The sequence below is a fragment of the Catharus ustulatus genome, chromosome 10 (genome assembly GCF_009819885.2).
Source record: "Catharus ustulatus isolate bCatUst1 chromosome 10, bCatUst1.pri.v2, whole genome shotgun sequence".
NCBI lineage: Eukaryota > Metazoa > Chordata > Aves > Passeriformes > Turdidae > Catharus > Catharus ustulatus.
Genome location: NC_046230.1, coordinates 12,525,732 through 12,543,803, shown reverse-complemented (window position 1 = coordinate 12,543,803; position 18,072 = coordinate 12,525,732). Strand labels below are relative to the sequence as shown.

The following is an 18,072-nucleotide window of genomic DNA, read 5'->3' as shown; positions in this document are numbered from 1 at the left end:
ACTGAGCTGTGGTTTATGGGAGACCTGACTTTTATGTGGAACAAAAGCCAGATTTGCCTGGGAGTGATCTGAGGTGCAGTCTGTGCTGTGGCAGTCATAAAACAAGGTGATCCTGCACAGATATACAGGTGTTCTCTTCTGAATATATAGTGCCTTCATAGCACCACTCACAGCCCCCAAAGGCTAAATGAAGTAGGTCTTTGTACTCTGAAAAACAATCAGTCCCCTGAAGAGCTCAGGGAAAGCACAGATGAGCTTTGGTTTCTGTGGAGGCTGGGAAACACAACAGGTTACAGGAGTGAGAGTACTGTGGAAAGCTGGCAGGAGCTGCTCTCTCATCTCATGATTTCTGTTTTCCCTTCATTTCATACTTAGTTATAGAGATCTCTTCTCAGTGCTTGTTTAGGGAGCAGTTTTTTCCTTAGATACAGTGATTTTCTCTACCTTCCCACTTGAAAAATAACCTCTTGGAGGGGAGGATTGTAGCTATTTAATATTTGCATTTTATGATTACATGCTTTTAAAAATTCCTTTTAAAAAAAATTTCTTCCAGAAATTAATGGGTCAGGAAGAAGAGAGTGGGCAGCATTTTTTCTCAAAAGCTGCCAGCCACCTCAGGGTAAGAAGCTCCAGGAGATTTCAGGGGCAGGGGAGCCAGCTGGAAGCTGTTTCCATTGTTTCCAGAGTTCATACAGTTTGTCTAAGCAGGTCTCCTTCAAAGCTCTGCTTGAATATATCCAGGGCTAAAGACCTGGCCAGGCATGGAAGGCTCCAAAGCATTTCCAGGGAACTCTGTCATGGCAATGAAAGCAGAGAGAAGCTAATGATGGCTCATAAAATCACTATTTTCAAAAGGAGCAAAAGTGAGAGGCCTCATGGAGTGAGATTTGAGTACAAGAGAGCTGGACACAATTTCCAGCTTCACCAGGTGGGAATTCACTTAACCCATCTCCCAGCCTGTGCCTCCACCCATACACTGGGGATGTAAATTCTACTTTCCTGGACTTTTTAGCTATTAGAGTGACTAACATTGCTAATTTACTAATTGCTGTTCCTCAGAAGCACTGAGGAAAGGAGATTAACTCTTTTAAACCTTCCCAAAAATCCAAACTGCCTTTCCCTTCAGCTTCAGTTTGAAGCCATGGCACGAGCAGGAACCATCTCCCAGGAGTGGTGAGCTCTCCCTGCTTTGCTCATCCTCAGCACAGCAGGAGGAAAGGGCAAGCTCCCCAATGAGGATGTGTCAGGAGAAGATGCATCTTCCTCCTTCTGTCTTATTAAATTAGAATTACACACCTAAAATAATGTCTTTTTCCTGCCAAAACAGGCTTGCTTTTCTCTAAGTATGACAATAACATTCAGACCATGGTGGGCTCTGAGGGAACACTTCAGAGCATAAGTTATGCACCAAATGAGCCACCTCCAGGAAGCTGGATGGCTTAGCACTAACCCATGGATGCATAGAATAATTAGGATAAAACACTGCCAGCATACATGGAGTAACATAGCAAGTAAACTACAGACCAGAATAAATAAATGAGACTTCAACATTAATAAAGTACATAAAGAAGAGAACCTCTAGCATTAGCAGGGAAATGCTATGTTCAATCTGGATTTCATTGAGGATTCATTTGAGAATTTGAGTTAGAAAACTAATCCTGACATCTCATCTTGATTGAATGACATTTTCTTCGTGTGTTCCTTTATGTGACTGGAAAGTTACATGTTTTAGTTAAAAGTCCTTCCCAATCAAGACAGTTTGTAGTAGAAAAGAAGGGGAATTTTAAATAAAGTTTCTTGAGACAGTGGTTCTCACTAAAAGATGCTCTGCCCTACACTTTAAACCATTGATGAAACCACAGAGTAAATCCTGGAACAGTTGGGCTGACATCTGCTCTAAGGAACTATTCCTGCAAATGATTCCTATAAATTCATCAGTGGGCAAAGCCCAGAGTGTGGGAAGTACAGAAAAACTGTCCCCTGCATTCCGCATATAGCAAATTCCACTATTTTACTAAAATTACTGGGATGTATTTCTTACAAAAACATAAACTAAATTGAAATGTTAAGGGCTGAAGAGAATAAATACAGTGTCTGGCTGTCAAATCAAAAAGCCATAAAGTCTCCATGGAAATAGAATAATTTATAAATTGCCTGTTTTTAGCTATCATCCCCTTGTTTTACAAACCAACAGAACTGGAACAGAATGTGAATGTTGCAAGGGATGATGGCAACAAAACTGAATCCAGCTCTCCAGTAGTTTCAGATCAGGATGGAGCAAGGCTCCTGCTGGGGACACACCTCCCTAGGCTAGCAAAGAGCTCCACTTGCTGGCAGATGCAGCCCCTGAGTTATTGCTTCCCACTTAATTAACCAAAGCAGAAATAAACAGCCATAAATCAATTGCCCAGGCAATCAAGACAGAATAAAAGAATTATATTGCTTAAGAGTACCCAGCGACAGCTCACACACTTTCAGAAATACTTCCTGGTCTGCAATGAAGCTTTGAACAAGCAAAATGTAAAGTGGGCAGGGTGCTGAGAGGACTGAAGATGATACCAGACCCACTGGAGCCCTCCCCATGCCATCAGCAGCTCTTGGCTGAGCTCCAGAACAAAAGTAAGGAACAGAGATTTTGATACTACCAGTTCTCTGTGAACCCCAGATCATTCTAGTCTGACATTGATATTTTGTGGTGAGAAAATGAACCCAGATTATGCATAATCTTGCCATGCTTTGCTATATTTTAGTGCTCAATATGCACAAGTTACAGGTTTTTTTTCCAAAGCATAATGCTGCATAAAAAGATGGTGCTCTCTATAAATTCTTTTGTAAATGGCCTTTATGAGTATTCTCCCACATCTTTATCTTTCATTATAACATCATTCTTTTAACCTTTACAGCAAAGTTGAATATGGCTGGTAATTTTTGCCAACAGTTCTTCAAAAGCACCTCATCAGCATTCACTCATGTGGATAAAATTTCATTTCATGGTGTATAAAAGGATATTTTGCACAAAATAAATGATCAAAAATGTTTTTCTCTATGCCAGAAGTATGTGTGTGTGTATATATATATATATGTACACACAGTCTTCATATTTATTTAATTAAAAAATTAAAATGTATTTTCAAATACACAGTGACAGGGGACTACAGCACTTTTCTGGAAAGAAGATAAGAATGAAAAATGTTCAGGAGAGACAGAACAAGGACCAGAGATGAACTAAAAATATTAAAAAGGGCATTTTAATTGCAAAGTATTTACATACCATCAACTCAATTTACAAAAACCTTGGCAGTAAAGTTTCTTTGATGGATTTGACCAAAATCAGTAGGAAGACATTCTGATTTTTTTCAGCTAGCCACCTAAATTGATTTGAAATGGATTTGAGGTTTTTCTTATGGTTTTTTTCTGTTTGTTTGTTTAGTTTTTTTTTTTTTTTGTGGCAAGGTTTTTCAATCAATCAATAAAGGACAGATTGTGACATATTGCCAATACTTCACTCACTTTTTTCACAGTCTGCTGTGTCTCAGGGACCATTGATACACCAGTGGAATCTCCGTCCTTTCAGTCCATGCACACACCCCAATAAACAGATTATCCTGAACGAGACATGGGAATAGCAGTGCCCTCAGTCTCAGGAAACGTTTAATGTGGAGAAATTATTGCACACCAGAAGCAGTGGGAAGGGCTCAGAAAGCTCTGTTCCTCACCCTGCTGTGCTGAGCACTGCTCTTTCCAAGTCTTTGGGTACTTGCTGCAGGTTTCCACCATCCGAACGGCCTGTCTTGTCTCTTACTGCATTTAAGATTTGACTTTTCACACAAAGGGGCATTCTCACTATGCCTGAGATCAGAATCAATGCACACAGGTAGGAAAGGAGTTGTATCCCTGTTGTTTGTCCTGTTTAATTAACTCCTTGGCAACACTACCACAAATGGAAACCTGTCTGGTGCCTCAACTGGCTTCTGACATAAAATACTTGCTTTCTAAAAATAGTTTTCAAGGAAACTTGCCTTTAGGAATTAATGTAAGACTGAATCAGTGCATGCAGAAACTCCTGCTGCATGGCTCAGTTCTAAGGAAGAAGTAGTTTGAGAGAAAGTACAATAATTATGCAGCTTCACCACCAGACAGAAGCACGCTGGCAAGGTTGTAAGTAACAACATGAGATAGATAAGCTTCCTTTATTTGTAGACAGCCAATTGGGAAACAAATTCAAATCTGTTTTTCCTACGAAATATTACACAAACGGCCTCTAGAGGGATCCAGGTTATTGCTTTTCTGTTGAAATCCCTTAAGCTTGGATGTCATTTTTATTGTTGTTTTCTTTCCCCTCTGTTACTTTTCAGCTAGTGAATCATTCATCTAGAAATAATGATGCAGACAATTTGCACTGAAACCACAGAGTTCATGACCAGGATGAAGGTTTTTGAAAATCAAGAATTAAAAAACCTGGAGGGTAAGGTTCACATTCAGTGGAAGTCCAGGTTCAAACAAATCAGCTCTCAGCTTATATCACATTAAAAAAAAAAAAAATTAATCCAAAGCAATGCCTAGGCATTCAGCTGCCTATGTGAAATGCAGATGAACTGGTGAATCTGCAGAGATAGGTTAGGAATGTGGTAAGAACTGGGATCAAGTTTCTGCAGAATGAGTCAGTATTTCCCACTTGAATTCCTAGAATTCTCATGAAAAAGTCTATTGCTTCCAAGTTATTGTACCTGGCTTGGGTTTTGTTTGCCTGAATTATTTCAGCTAGTTAGAATTTTCACAGCTACGTTTTTAGTAAAGCAGGAGTCCCAAGTTAAACACAAAGCAAGAATTTAATTCTCTGGTGTCTATATTCTACACATTCTATATTCTGGATTCACCAGATAATGGGTATAATAGGCAGCATCAAGTCAGCTTCAAAATCCAGTCTTGCAAGCTTTTTAGTGAATGTTCACTTCACATGTAACCAGATGCAAATAAAGGAGATGTAATGACCACAGGCATGAGGAAATGACTCTGTGTGCAGGTATGAAGGGACGTCAAAGACATGCTCCCACCCTGTTTGCAGCTTTGTTTTCAAGTTCATATTCTGCAAAAAGAGCATTTTCAAGGACCCTTGGACCCCCATAAAAATATTTGAAGATACTCACCCAGAATCCTGTTCTTCTGTTTGGTGGAATTTTTGCTTGGCTTGTGCAAACAAAGATGGAGAGTAGAGGAGATAAGAGAAAGGTTATGCCAAGACCTCATTGTTTTGGAAAAAACAGGTCACAATCCTGCCACTAAGGATGCTTTGCTGAAACTGCAGCCTGAAATCAGACTCCATTGCAGTTTGTATAATAGAGCACCACACAAAGCCAGTCCAAAACCAATCTGGTTCACTGAGTTTGAAGTTTCATTGTGTTCCTTCTGTTGGTGCACTAATAGCACATCAGCACAACACCATTTTAGTGGCACAGGCATTTGGCTCACGTACAGGAGCTGTTGTTCATGAACACTGAACACAGCACCAGATCCACAAAAACATTTGCAGTTTCTGATGTGCTTGTTCCAGCCTATAAAGTGCAGATAAATCACCTTCTCCCAGACAACAATGTTGTGAAGATTATTCATTAGCAACTGCAGGAGGTCAGCTAAGTGACTAAAACACAAACTCATCTAGCAAAACTCAACAAATTAAACCAGGCTTTAGATAAAAGAGAAAGACATAACCTTTGGTGACACCAGTGAAAGCTTTTGTCTCCAGCTCAAAAGGAATGTTCTGCACTTAAAATCTCCTGCTGCTGACTTTTGGTTTAAATTTGGGTTTACAATGAAAAGAACAAAACATCTAATTAAAAATACCAGTGGTAAACTAGGGCAAAGTTGCCTTATGCTTTACTGTGAACTTTGTATAAAATTAGAAATGCTGCAGAATTAAACGTTTAAGCTTCTTCCTGAGGGTAAAACAAGAAAACAAACAACTGCAAACTGGAGTCTAAACAAACATTTCTTATTCCACCAAGTCAGCTGCTAGATGAATCACTTCATCACACCTTCAATCATTTAGTAATCTAGACCATAGAATACCTCTTGAACCAAATAGCTTCAAAATGATTATTATAACATTTCCAAAAGAAAAGGATATAAAGTGTTTTTCATTCATGGATTAAAGAAGAATCCCTTTCTAAAATGGAATTGTTTCATTCATTGTACAACTTATTATTCCCACATAAATTTTCCTCTCCCTGTAATTTTTTGTTATTACTTATTAAAAAATTCACAATTAATTTCCCTCTAGATGGAATTCACAGAAATAGTAAAATAGTTAGGTTTCTTTGGCATACTTTTTGTTGACTTTTTTACTCTCTGGAACTTGAATCCAGATTTCTAATAATTACTTAATGCTTTATTTACAACTATATGGTGTTCTTGAGTGGTTTGATAAGGAAATTCTACCTATTCCCCTTCCACTGCATTTTCTCTCAAGACCTCAGTAGGAAAAAAAATGGGTTTCATAGGATATTTTTTTTTACTAATAAAATTCTACTTAATGAGGTTCTCCAGTGGAACTCATCTCACACGTCGGGCTGTCAGAAACATCAACAAGAAACAAAAGCAAAGCAAAAAAAAAAAAAAAAAACACCAACAAACCAACCAACAACAATAAAACCAAATCCAAAACAAACAAAAAACCCCCCAACAATTAAAAAAAATTAAAAACCCAACAAAAACAACAAAAACCCACCAAAAATAAGACAGAACTGAAGGAATCCTCAGATATTAGACAGAGGATTTCTGCACTGAAAATAACGATTTTTGCTACTTTACAGCAGTTTACCTTGCAGTGGGGATTGGAGACTTCAGTCATGCTGGATCTGCTGTGCTCAGTTCAGAGCTCCCAAATGCCACCCAAGCCAGTTCTCTTCTACCAGCCTCAGTGCTGTACCCCAGGCTGACTTAGGGGTAAAGATGCTGGACTTCTGTCATTCCAGCCTGCCACAAATGCACCTGGCTGGAAGAAAGAGAAGATATCAGATCAAACCTCTTTAGGGAAGAAAACCAAACCTTAAAGGTATTGTGGTATATTCTCCAAACTGCAAATATAATCATGGAAAGGAAACCAAAGGAAAAATTATTGTGCTGCTATTGATATAGTATTCAAATAGTAATGTCTTTAAACAGTGAATAGAAGAACCAGATAAGGAATTTATGGGAACAGCAAAACGATTCCTCTCCAAGCTCAGAGTACACCCACTACAATTTTTGGTAACTCTAAATGCTTTGAATAATAAGAACTAATGGTGTTTGTCTTTAATTTTTGGAAATATCATTTGGCTCATTCATTTTTGGTTCAGTATTTGTTACATTTTTACACAGGTTAAAAGAATCCACAATGTTACATGAAAAGAGGAAACTATTTCTTATAGCGTTCCCTCAGCAGCAGTACTTCTGGTAATTAAAGAGAATATGTGTTCCACTTTTAAAAACATGAGAAGTCATGTCTACATCCTCTTCACACATGAATATTATTAGTAGCTCTGGTTTTTGATGAAGCCTATAGGAAACAGGTGCTCATGTTTTGCAGTATTTCAGTATATCTGCTCCTTTGTCTAGATTCTTCTACCATTTCACTGCCCACTCCTTACCTGTTCTTTGTTGCAGATTTTCCATCTCTAGATGAAACATGAGCAAAGCAAAAATGCATAAAAAAGCTGCAATTTAAAAAGGCAATCAAGCCTGAACATAGAACCTTTCAGCAAAAGTCTAAGGTTGGTTTGGGATGGATGTAAATAATGCACAGAAGATGACCTTTCCCATTTTCAGGAACTCTGTTCCTCAGATCTTTAACTGGATTCTGCCATGCAGTATAAAAATATCCATCTGAGAACAAATTCTCTTTCTATTTTTAAATTTTTCTCCCATGATCTTGGACTGACCTGGTGTTGTGACTAATAAAATTCCATTGTCACTTTTTATCCCCCAAAGAGATGAAGTCAGGATGTGCCAGGTGGTGTAGATGACCAAAGTGCTTGTTTTTCATTTGGTGTCAAGCCCTAACAAAACCACAGTACCTCTTTGACATCCACACATATTTTGGATTTGCCAAACAAGAAACTGGGTACAGTTTGAAGGATAGGGTTAAATTTCTGGCATTTAGCTTGATCACAGCAGAAACACAGGAAATTCTCCCTTAAGAAGTTGGCATATGAATAATTAGAGAAAGCTTCAAATAGAGACTAATTTTTTACTCCAGTTTCTAACATTTCTTTAAACAGCCTGGTAGCTAATTGTGGGGGTAAATGCTTCTCCTGCAAAGGGAGCACTAACACACGTGACCAGCAACATTTATGGCCAAATGTTAAGCTTGTTGTCAACCAGCTCAACCCACAAAAGTCTGTGTTACACCTTGTAATCCACACCAGAACCCTCTGTGCTCTCTGGTTTTAGCATTATTTAAAATGTTGATTTTTTTTGTTTGTTTGTTTTAGTGTAACAACAAATTCAGGTTCCGGGTCCTCCCTCTTCCCATAGCCAGCTTTGGCTTAGCTCAACACTTTCCCTAAAATGTACAAGAGCCTGAAAACAAAACACCCTGAAATTTCTTTGTACTGAGAATTTGGGTTAGACAAGTACAATTATAATATTATAAATTAATCTATTTCAATTGCAATAAATTTGTAAGCAGGTTTCCCTATTAATGAAGTTTATTTATTCTGACTTTTCTAGTCAAGTAATTTCAGTTTTAGAGTGGTGGAAACTTAAATGATTTAGGCCTCCAGCATCCTGCTAAGGCTTATGTGCCTTGTTGACACCAAAATTCTCACTTTAGTAGAATAGTTGAATTAAACATAAAAGAAAAATGTATGATATAAAGTCATGTAAAACTTCCTTTTCTGTGCAATAAGTTGTTTTACTCAAGGAGTAAAACCTAAGTATTAATGCATTTAAATCTTCATTGCACTACATGTTCCCTTTCACCTGCTGACATTTTGTTTTATTTGCTTTTTTTTAATTAGAAAAACAAGAGATAACATCTAGTAGACAAATTTCCACTTACTAGGTAGGAATAGAAGGGTTTTTTTTTCCTAAGGAGTGTTCATGGAATTTTTCTGGACTATAAGGAAGCCCCAGGAAAACATTCTTCTTGATTTAAATAAGTGTTGATTAAACAGCAGCCTTGGGAATTTCCATTTAATTTCAGTCCAAAGCAGCTGTGATTCTGGAAAAACTGCACAGGAAGTAAATTCAGAGAATTTACCTGACCCTGTTGGGTCAGATGGACACGACAATGTGACTGGTTAGTTTTCCATTGCATAGAAGAAAAAAATGACTTTTTCTTCCCAACAGCACAGCATATGCTTGAGAAGGTACACTACCTTTCCCTCTTCTAACTGGCTACATATTTTCTTAAATTTTTGGTAATAACTTGCTCCAACATCTGTTAGACATCAGTTTAAAGGAGTCAATTGGTTCCAAAGCAGGAGAATAGAGACAAACACACACCAAGAGACAGAGCCAGGGACAAGAGAGATGGGAGTCCCCTTAACATCAGCACTGCTCAACAAATGATTGCCTCACAATAAACCAGCCAAATTTTATTGCTTAGATTTCAAGAACCTGATTCAGATAAGATATTTTCTATAGCTACTAAATGATTGCAAAAGTACTTTTTTACTGGCTTGTCAGCAAGGCATTTCAATTTCTTGTAATCAAGATAGACTGTAAAAAACAATACACTTGCATCAAGTTATAGGGATTAGGAAGCAGGTTTTTCCTAATGACTAAGTCATAAAAAGTGCATGGGAGATATTAAACCTTCAAGCTAGTCAATATACTTTCTCTCTCAATTAAAAAACCAACCAACCAACACAACAAAAATAAGCTGCTTAAAAGTATTGTGAACAAAGTAGAATTTTGACCACTGAATTCAAAATAAAGATATTTCATTCTTTCCTTCACTAAATTTCAATAGTATTTTCTATGAAGCAGTGACTTCATGTCACTGACAGGCATTATGATAATAAACCAAGAACAATTAAAGGATTATTATTTTATTTGGCAAAGGTAAAGCAATATAGCTGCCCAAATGCCACGTGGCTTTTTGACATTCCCTGGCATGAACAAGTGCATTGTTTTCTCTTTCTGTGATGCACAGTCTACACAGGCACAAAATATATGGCAATTCAGCTAGAGGTGTTTTCCTAATTTAAAAAGCTCACTTGATTCTTACTCTGTTCACAGAGGGTGTAAGGATTCCTACAGTCTGCATTGCTGCATTTGCCTTGCCACAACAGCAGTTTGACCCTTAATATTACAATGGAAAAGGCTGATGTAAAATTTTATTTGCTCAGGGCTACATCTGCAGCTATACTACTTTATTGTTAATATTATTGCTCACAAGATAGCATAAAAAGAATTATTCTCAGCAGAAATATTTGCATGTGTTTATTTTTAGCTCCTGAACAGATGAATACATCAGCAGGAATTACTGCTGAGGTTGTTTCACTGACATCAATCAATTCTTGTCAGATGACAGAGCATCATGACCAAATGAAGCACCAGTGGAACCAAAGGGACTTGCTTTGATGGGTAAATGTATATTTAGTAACAAGAGATATGATGCTGCAGCAAGTGTAAATGCTGCACAGAAAATACTTTAGTTCTTATTCTTGAATAGTGGATAAGAACATTGCATGGCTTCTATATCTTTTATGAAGCATTTAACTGAATCTCTACAGTTTCTATTTTTTCTAAGTCAGCAATTTTAATTTAAAGAGGTCATCTAAATCCTTCTCATAGGCAGTGTGACCTACCCTCAGGAGTTGTTTGCATTTTTATTATCTTCTAAGATTATACTGAAAATAATGTGTCCTACCTGTATTTGAACTACTGTCTAAAAACTAAACTTAGACACTTGCACTGACACTGGGATTTTAAAATTATCTATTTCCTCCTGTCATAATAGTACTGTTCACTTGGGTGCACACAAAAATAAACAGAACATTCTTAATTAGCTCATCTGAAAGAAGTGCCTCCTAAGCATGTCTTTCCAAGCTCTGTTTATAATTGTGAAGCTGTCATCCTAAGGGGAAAAACGTAACTGTTTCCATTTTTCTGCTCTACAGTCTTAAGCTAATGAGTTTGCACTTGGATTTATGAATTAACATGTTCTATATTTTTTGTATAAAAAAACTTCCCCAAGACTCTGTTAGTCAGAATCTAATATGTGAAGATTTAATGCCTTTAATTTTCTAAAAGACCATGTGATTATTTGGCTGAACAACATATGTCCATATCTTGATGAATTCTGGATGCTGCTGCAATCCCCACTGAAAAAGGATTATTTTAAGCAATCACACTGATTACCTCTACTTACATATTAAACTTGAGAGAGAAGCTATACTTCTAAATTTCTTTTAGTATTAAGGTAAATCACTATCCAAGTTTTAATTGCATGACTCTCAAGAACATCTATTTCCCCATTAAAGAAAACTTTGTTTTTCAAGGCAAAAAGAAAGTTTTAAAATTAAGACATTTAGGATGCAGAAAAAAAGATTGTGTAGATAAGACCTTCATACCTTTTAAATAAATCAAATATCTTTCAAAATATGCCTTCAAAAATGTGTCATTTTCAAAATGCAGCACAAATCGTACTGGTCAAAGATCAAATAAACTTTCTGGATGTCAATACACCTTGGCTCAGTCTTATTGTCACAGTTGGAGCAATAGCATTAGGTATGAAAGTGTACATAATCTTGTGTGGTCATGGGCTTGATAAGCTGCAAATGGTATATGGAATTGGAAAGCCCCAGAAAACCTGGTGCTGCTGGAAATGGGCCCTGCTGCCAGCCCTAACAGGGAGCTAGAATAAGAGAAGTGCATGTGTCTCATTTATAAATACCAATTTTGGCAGGGTCTAAACACTCTCTTCATTAAAGGGAGTGAGAACTGTCTGCACTGAATTTAAAGAACTTACTGAATTTCAGAGATGGGTTGGAGTAAATAATTGAATTTAAGACTTCAGCTATGGCCTCTTTTTCAAATGTCTGTCTTAAGTTCTTCGGGAGCATTATAAGTGCATATAAGAGGGTTGCAAATGAAAACAAAACAAAACAAAATAATGCTAATGGAATGTCTGAAACAACCACATATTTCTTAGCTGTTCTCCAATGTTAAAAATAAAACTCAATACAAATGCATCAGAAGGTGGAAAAAGAAACTAAGCATGATAAATATGTTTTTGCCAGTCTGCTTTCTCTCTCTTCAATGTGATGGTTTCTCATAGAAATAATGTCTGAAGAAACATATCTGTGTAGCACTGCATTTGATCAGTTGGATTGTTGTAGCATTACACCTGAAGGCTGATCAATAGCAAATTACCTTGAACAAAGTCAATTCTACAGCACAGTTGGGCCATTGTATTGTGTTCAAGGTAAAGACACAATCTGCAAGCACAAATGAATTACCTTTCTCATTTGCCACCTCATCACTGAACTTGTACTTTATTCTAATATGTGGTTTCAAATTTTGTTGGTTATTCTAGAAAAAAGAAATACAAATCAGAGACCCGCTTCAACGTTGTCCCATAACATTAATGTCACATGTCCAAAGGAGCCTTTTTTCAATAAATGATGTTCATACCTTGTAAGAGCAGCTCAGCAGGTCACACCCAGGCACTCTGGAACCTGCACAGTTGCACATCAGTCTGGCTGAAGGTAAATGGATGTGCACAAAATTTTTCCAATACTAATTCAGCTATTTTAGCACTTATCTGGATATTCCAAACTGAATTTTAACTGAAACCGATCCAAAATTGCAGGGCACTCAGTGTGGGCTTCCCACACAACTCAGGGAGGTTGTTTTAAGCAGTCACTGCTGTCAGCCCCCCCAACCACTGTGTTTAAGAATGTTTCAGATATAAACACAGTCTTAAAAGGAATTATTCACTGCTTTGCTAAAGTAGAGTTTGGGTGTTCAGTATTTCACAGGACTATCCTGTCTCAGATTCAACTACAGTAGTTTCACGAATACAAGCCGCACGGATTATAAGCCGCACCCCCGGTGCCTCGACAATGTTGCTGTCTTTGTCAATAGATAAGCCGCACCCCGAATATTAGCCGCACTTTCGTTCGTGCACAGCTTTCACAAATTGGCCAATTAGTAACAGGATCGCGGCATAGCGGGCTTTACTGGCTCGGGGCGGGGCCAGGAAGGCTCGGCCCGCTCATGGTTGCCGACGGGGCCGGGTGGCCCAGCTCAGCGCCACGGCTCGGCGGGGCTGGCCGGCTGGTGCTGCCGCCGCCGCCGGGCTCGCTGGCCCCCCTCTCCCGTCAGCACCGCCCCGCTGCCGCGTTCGCTCGCCCGGCTGGCAGGGCTGCCGCCGCCGGGCTCGCCGCCCGCCCCGCTGCCGCTTTCGCTCGCCCTGCGCCGCGCCTCGCGAGCGCCGCGCCTCGCGAGCGCCGCGCCCGCCCCGCGGCGCTTTCGCTCGCGGCGGCGCTTTCGCTCGCGGCGGCGGCGCTTCGCTCGCGGCGGCGGCGCTTCCGCTCGCGGCGGCGGCGCTTTCGCTCGCGGCAGCGGCGCTTCGCTCGCGGCGGCGGCGATTCGCGAGCGGCGGCGGCGCTTCGCGAGCGGCGGCGGCGCTTCGCGAGCGCCGCTTTCGCTCGCCCCGCCGGCAGGGCTGCCGCCGCCGCCACCAGGCTCGCTGGCCGCCCCCTCCCGTCTGCACCGCCGCCGCGTTTCCTCGCCCTGGCCGGCACTGCAGGCCCCCGCACCGCCGGGCTCCCCCACGCTGCTGGCCCCGATTCTGCTGGGCTTCCCCCGCTGCCAGGCAGCCCCACCCGCCGGCCTTCCTGCTTCTGCCATGCTCCCCTGCACTGCTAGCCCCAGTTCTCCCGGGCTCCCCCGCCCTGCTGGCCCGGGCTCTGCCGCCCTCCCTGCCCCGCCCTGCTGGCTCAGGCTCTGCTGCCCACCCCCACACTGCTGGCCCCGCCTCTGCCAGGCTTTCCCACCTCTGCCGGGGCCGGCCGGGCTCCAGCTTGGCTTGGGGCTGCCGCGGGCTCTCACTTCCGTGTTGGCAGCTTTTAGAATTTTGTTAATAGATTAGCCGCCCCGGAATATTAGCCGCACTTCCGGGTTTCCACCAAAATTTTGGTCAAATTGGTGCGGCTTGTATTCGTGAAATTACTGTATATTATTAAGACAGACCTAGCAAGCTCTTGCTGATAGAAAAATCAATATGGGTGATATTCCAATCACTTGCTTTTTGCATATCAGCTTCACAGGAACCAACACTGTCATGCTTGAGTTTGACACAGCCATAGTGAAACAGATTTCCTGCTAGAATCCTAGCTGATACAAACATGCCTTGAATATAAAAACTGCAATTCTAGTTATTCAAACAAGAGCTCTTCCAAAACCTGAGATTACATCTGGAGTGAAGACTGATTTATAATTAATTATGATTTACTGATTCATAATCAGTCCTCATACTATTTAAAACCCTACTAAAAATAGAAAATTACCTAACATTCAGGATTATTATGCACAAATATATTATTTGGTTTCTTATTCTCCCTCCTCACTCCCCCCTTTCTGAGTATGAAACTAAGAATGCTATCAAAGCCTTGGAGCCCAGCCCAACTTTGTTACAGACTTCAGCCTTCTAAAACACCTGTCATTGTTCAAGGAAAAAAAGTCAGAATTATTCCACTTGTTGGTTGAAGTTTACCCATCAAACTGGATGTTCTGAAAGGTGAAGGTCAAGTTTCACTCTTGGTGATCTGAAGTAATTCCTTCTTATGAGAGACACGTGGGATAAAGTGACCTGTGGAAGTGCCTGAGTCTGTGTTGTAGCAGTAGGAGAGGCAGCAGAGAGAGCAGTACCTCCAGAAGGTGACCCTTCTCAATTGAAGATTCACATTTCTACAGTAAGGAGAGCTGGGACCAAACACCTCTCTCCTCCATAACAGCTACTCCCAAGCTGGGGTTTCAGATATCAGATTTTTGTCAAAGATTTAGCTTGCCAGCAGTACCTGATACAGATGTGAATCTCAGACTTGTTCTGAAGAAAAGGTTGTCTTCTCTGCATCCACATCATGTGTAATATTGCACACCCCCAGAAGTTACATATTGCCCACCAAAGGCTGTACAGTGTGCACAGTCCTGGCAGCTACACAGAATATATATATATTATTTCATGGTATAATAACATCACCTCTTCCCAACATTCAAGCTTTCAAAATGAGGGTGGCCTCCCTCAAACCAGCATCTAATTTCTGTGCATCTTGCCCTGTATTTTCATATAATTTTACTGCTCTGCACTTTGTTAATACAAGGATTTAGTAAAGACCCTAGGTGAGGCTGGCCAATGTAGATATTTCTTATGGCATATTTCATTCCACAGATTAAATAAATAAATAAAACTAGAGCCTGGAGTTGGCAATGAGGTGACTGAAGCCTGCAATTGTGATTAAGGTGTCTTTCTTCCTCAAGCAACCTGGAGTTTGTTATACACAAGTCAAGCTATAAATCAGTAGATATTGGATGACTCCAAAACTATAGAGAACATAAAATTATGTGGTTTCAACTTAAAGAATCACAAGCAGAGAGAAAGTAGGGATGGAAGGCTTATTAAACTGTCTAGTTCAATCTCTGCCAAGATGGGATTATTCCCTGGAATGTATTTTACAACACGTTATCAAAAATTGTTTCCATGTGTGATTCTGCTCTGGAAAGAGCCTATAAAAGTGGTCTGGTACAGTACCATTCTGACTGAATCCATTATTTCTTTCAGTTCCAGAGGGTTCAAAGAATTATCTTTTTGCTCTCAGCTGAAGACATCCCTCTTCCAATCATACACACTATCACTAACAATCGATGTTCTGTGACACACCCTTGCCTTTATTTGCATTGTGTAACTCCACATTAAGCCTGCACTCACTCCTCTTGCCTTAGGCACACTTGATGCAGGCAGGAGGATGGAGGTAACAGCACAGGTAAATGCTTTATCAGACATAAAGTGATGCAGATTCTTTGAATCGCCTACATGTGCACTGAGACTTACAGCATTAATACTGGATCTCCCATAGCTGTTCCTCTCCTATTTCTGGGCCCACAGCTTCTGAATCCTGACCTAACGAATCCTTCATCATTCTCAATTTCCTTCTGGTATTACTACTGAAATCATTCAAATATTACTACCACTCTCCCCAAGAGACCTGTCTTTTACAGCTTCAGGTGAAGGAATGAGTCAGTTCCCTGAAGCCTGAGGTTGCTGAGATTGTTCTTCTGCCTCATAGTAAGCTCATTTGCTATTCACTTAGTGCCTTTTTGTCTTCTCTTTGACTCCAGATGTCACCTTTTCATTTTTGTCTCTGATTTTATTAATAATTCTTCTCTTTTTCCATTTCAGTTTTAAACTCCCTTCTAGGACTGGAATATACTTTTGATTTCCTTGACTAGAGTTTCCAAACAGGCCACACTGTTTAACTAGATAAGATTTATCTTTGTCAGTTCTGTAGGATTCATGCCAGGCTTTATGTAAGTGGTTCTCTTCACTCTGTGGTCAGTGTCCATGCTCTAAGGTCAGGTTCAGGCTGGGTGTGGGTGAGTGATGCTTCTGCCTGCTGACAGCAGGGAGAGAGCCGTGCTCATCCAAGCACTGACTGGAACAGCTCAGCTGGGATCTTCTCAGGGTTTCAGCCAATTAGACATTTACATTTAAGATTTTCCCCCCATTATTCATCAGATTCCTGTTCTTTGAAAGTTTTGCATGTCCTAATTTTAATGCTAATTTCAGAACAGTCCCAATTATAATGCCATCAAACTTCTTTTTAATTATTCACATTCTCACCATTGCCAGAGGATGTCAGCAGTTCTTTCACCGTGACTTTAACAAAAATCATGCTTTTTTCCTCACTTCTCCACTTGCCTGTCAACATCACCCTTTCTGAGGCTCTTCAAAATATCCTTATGCTGTTTCCACACTGCGGCAGGCAGGCAAGCACAAAGCATAACACAGACATCTCCTGGAAACCTGGCTTGCCCTCTCAGCTTGAAGCCTTCGTGCTGACAGCCTGCTCAGCTCTCTGGTGCAGTGAGATGCTGGCCAGTGTGTGATGCTGAGACCTGAGGGCCCTCAGAGATGCACTTGAGCTCACCTGTGTTTATTCTTGCTGGGTCTCTGCAGCCAGCCAGGCTTAAAGATGCAGCGTAGGTATAATGGTCATTATTTGTGGATTCCCTGTCACCAAAGCAGGGTTCACACCTCTTCAGTTCACTGCAATCATATTTTCTCACAATCACAACAGCATCTGTGGGGTTGGAGCACTTACAATCCTGCTTCATAGAAATCCTGCTTTGCAGAAATCCCACTTCACACTTTCCCACTGTTTTCTAGGCTGAAACTCATCTTGCCTACTGCAGTTTCTTCTCCTCCTCTTTTATATTTTACACTGCCTCATCTTTCACAATTTACAAGAGAAAAATTAACTTTATCAGTCCTTATTCTTGATGCTGGCTGCACTACAGCCTGAGGCTTCCAGACTCATTTCAGAGAGAGAGGGCAGTGTTGACTGCAGCAGCCACAGCGTTAACCAAGACATCCTGGGAACCTCAGCTTTGTTTTTACTTTGTCCCAGTCTTGCTGAAGGACTGTGGCTATCACCTGGGACCTCCTTCTGCTTTGGTTTCAAGACCTTTCATACAAAGATAGAATCACAGAATTCTGGTTTAGAATCATGTCCCTTAAGCACCACATCTGCATGTCTTTCTAATACCTCCAGGAATGGTGACTCAACTATTTCCCTAGGCAGCCTGTTTCAGTGCTTGGCAACCCTTTTTGGTGAAGAAGACTCTCCTGATATGTAATCTAAACCCATGTGGTGCAACTTGAGACCATTTTCTCTTATCCTACCACCTGCACCTGTGAGAAGAGGCTGACACCCCCCATCTGAGACGATATCTGCCTTGCTGGCCTTCCTCCCTGTTCTTACCCATAAACACTCAGCCCTGTTGTCCATCACCAAGCTCCAGACAATCAAGACACTCCCTAAAATACAGGGCTACCCTCTCCTTCCTTGCCTGTCCCTCTGA

The 18,072-nt window shown here is 40.5% G+C and overlaps 1 long non-coding RNA gene across 1 annotated transcript in view; it reads right to left on the bottom strand.

Moving 5' to 3' along the window:
- Positions 1-6,734: 6,734 nt before the first annotated feature.
- LOC117000983 overlaps positions 6,735-18,072 on the bottom strand; it is a 32,166-nt gene continuing 20,828 nt past the window's right edge. Inside the window, exon 3 of the long non-coding RNA XR_004418889.1 lies at positions 6,735-6,991. This is a non-coding gene — a long non-coding RNA (uncharacterized LOC117000983). The remainder of the gene's footprint in view (positions 6,992-18,072) is intronic.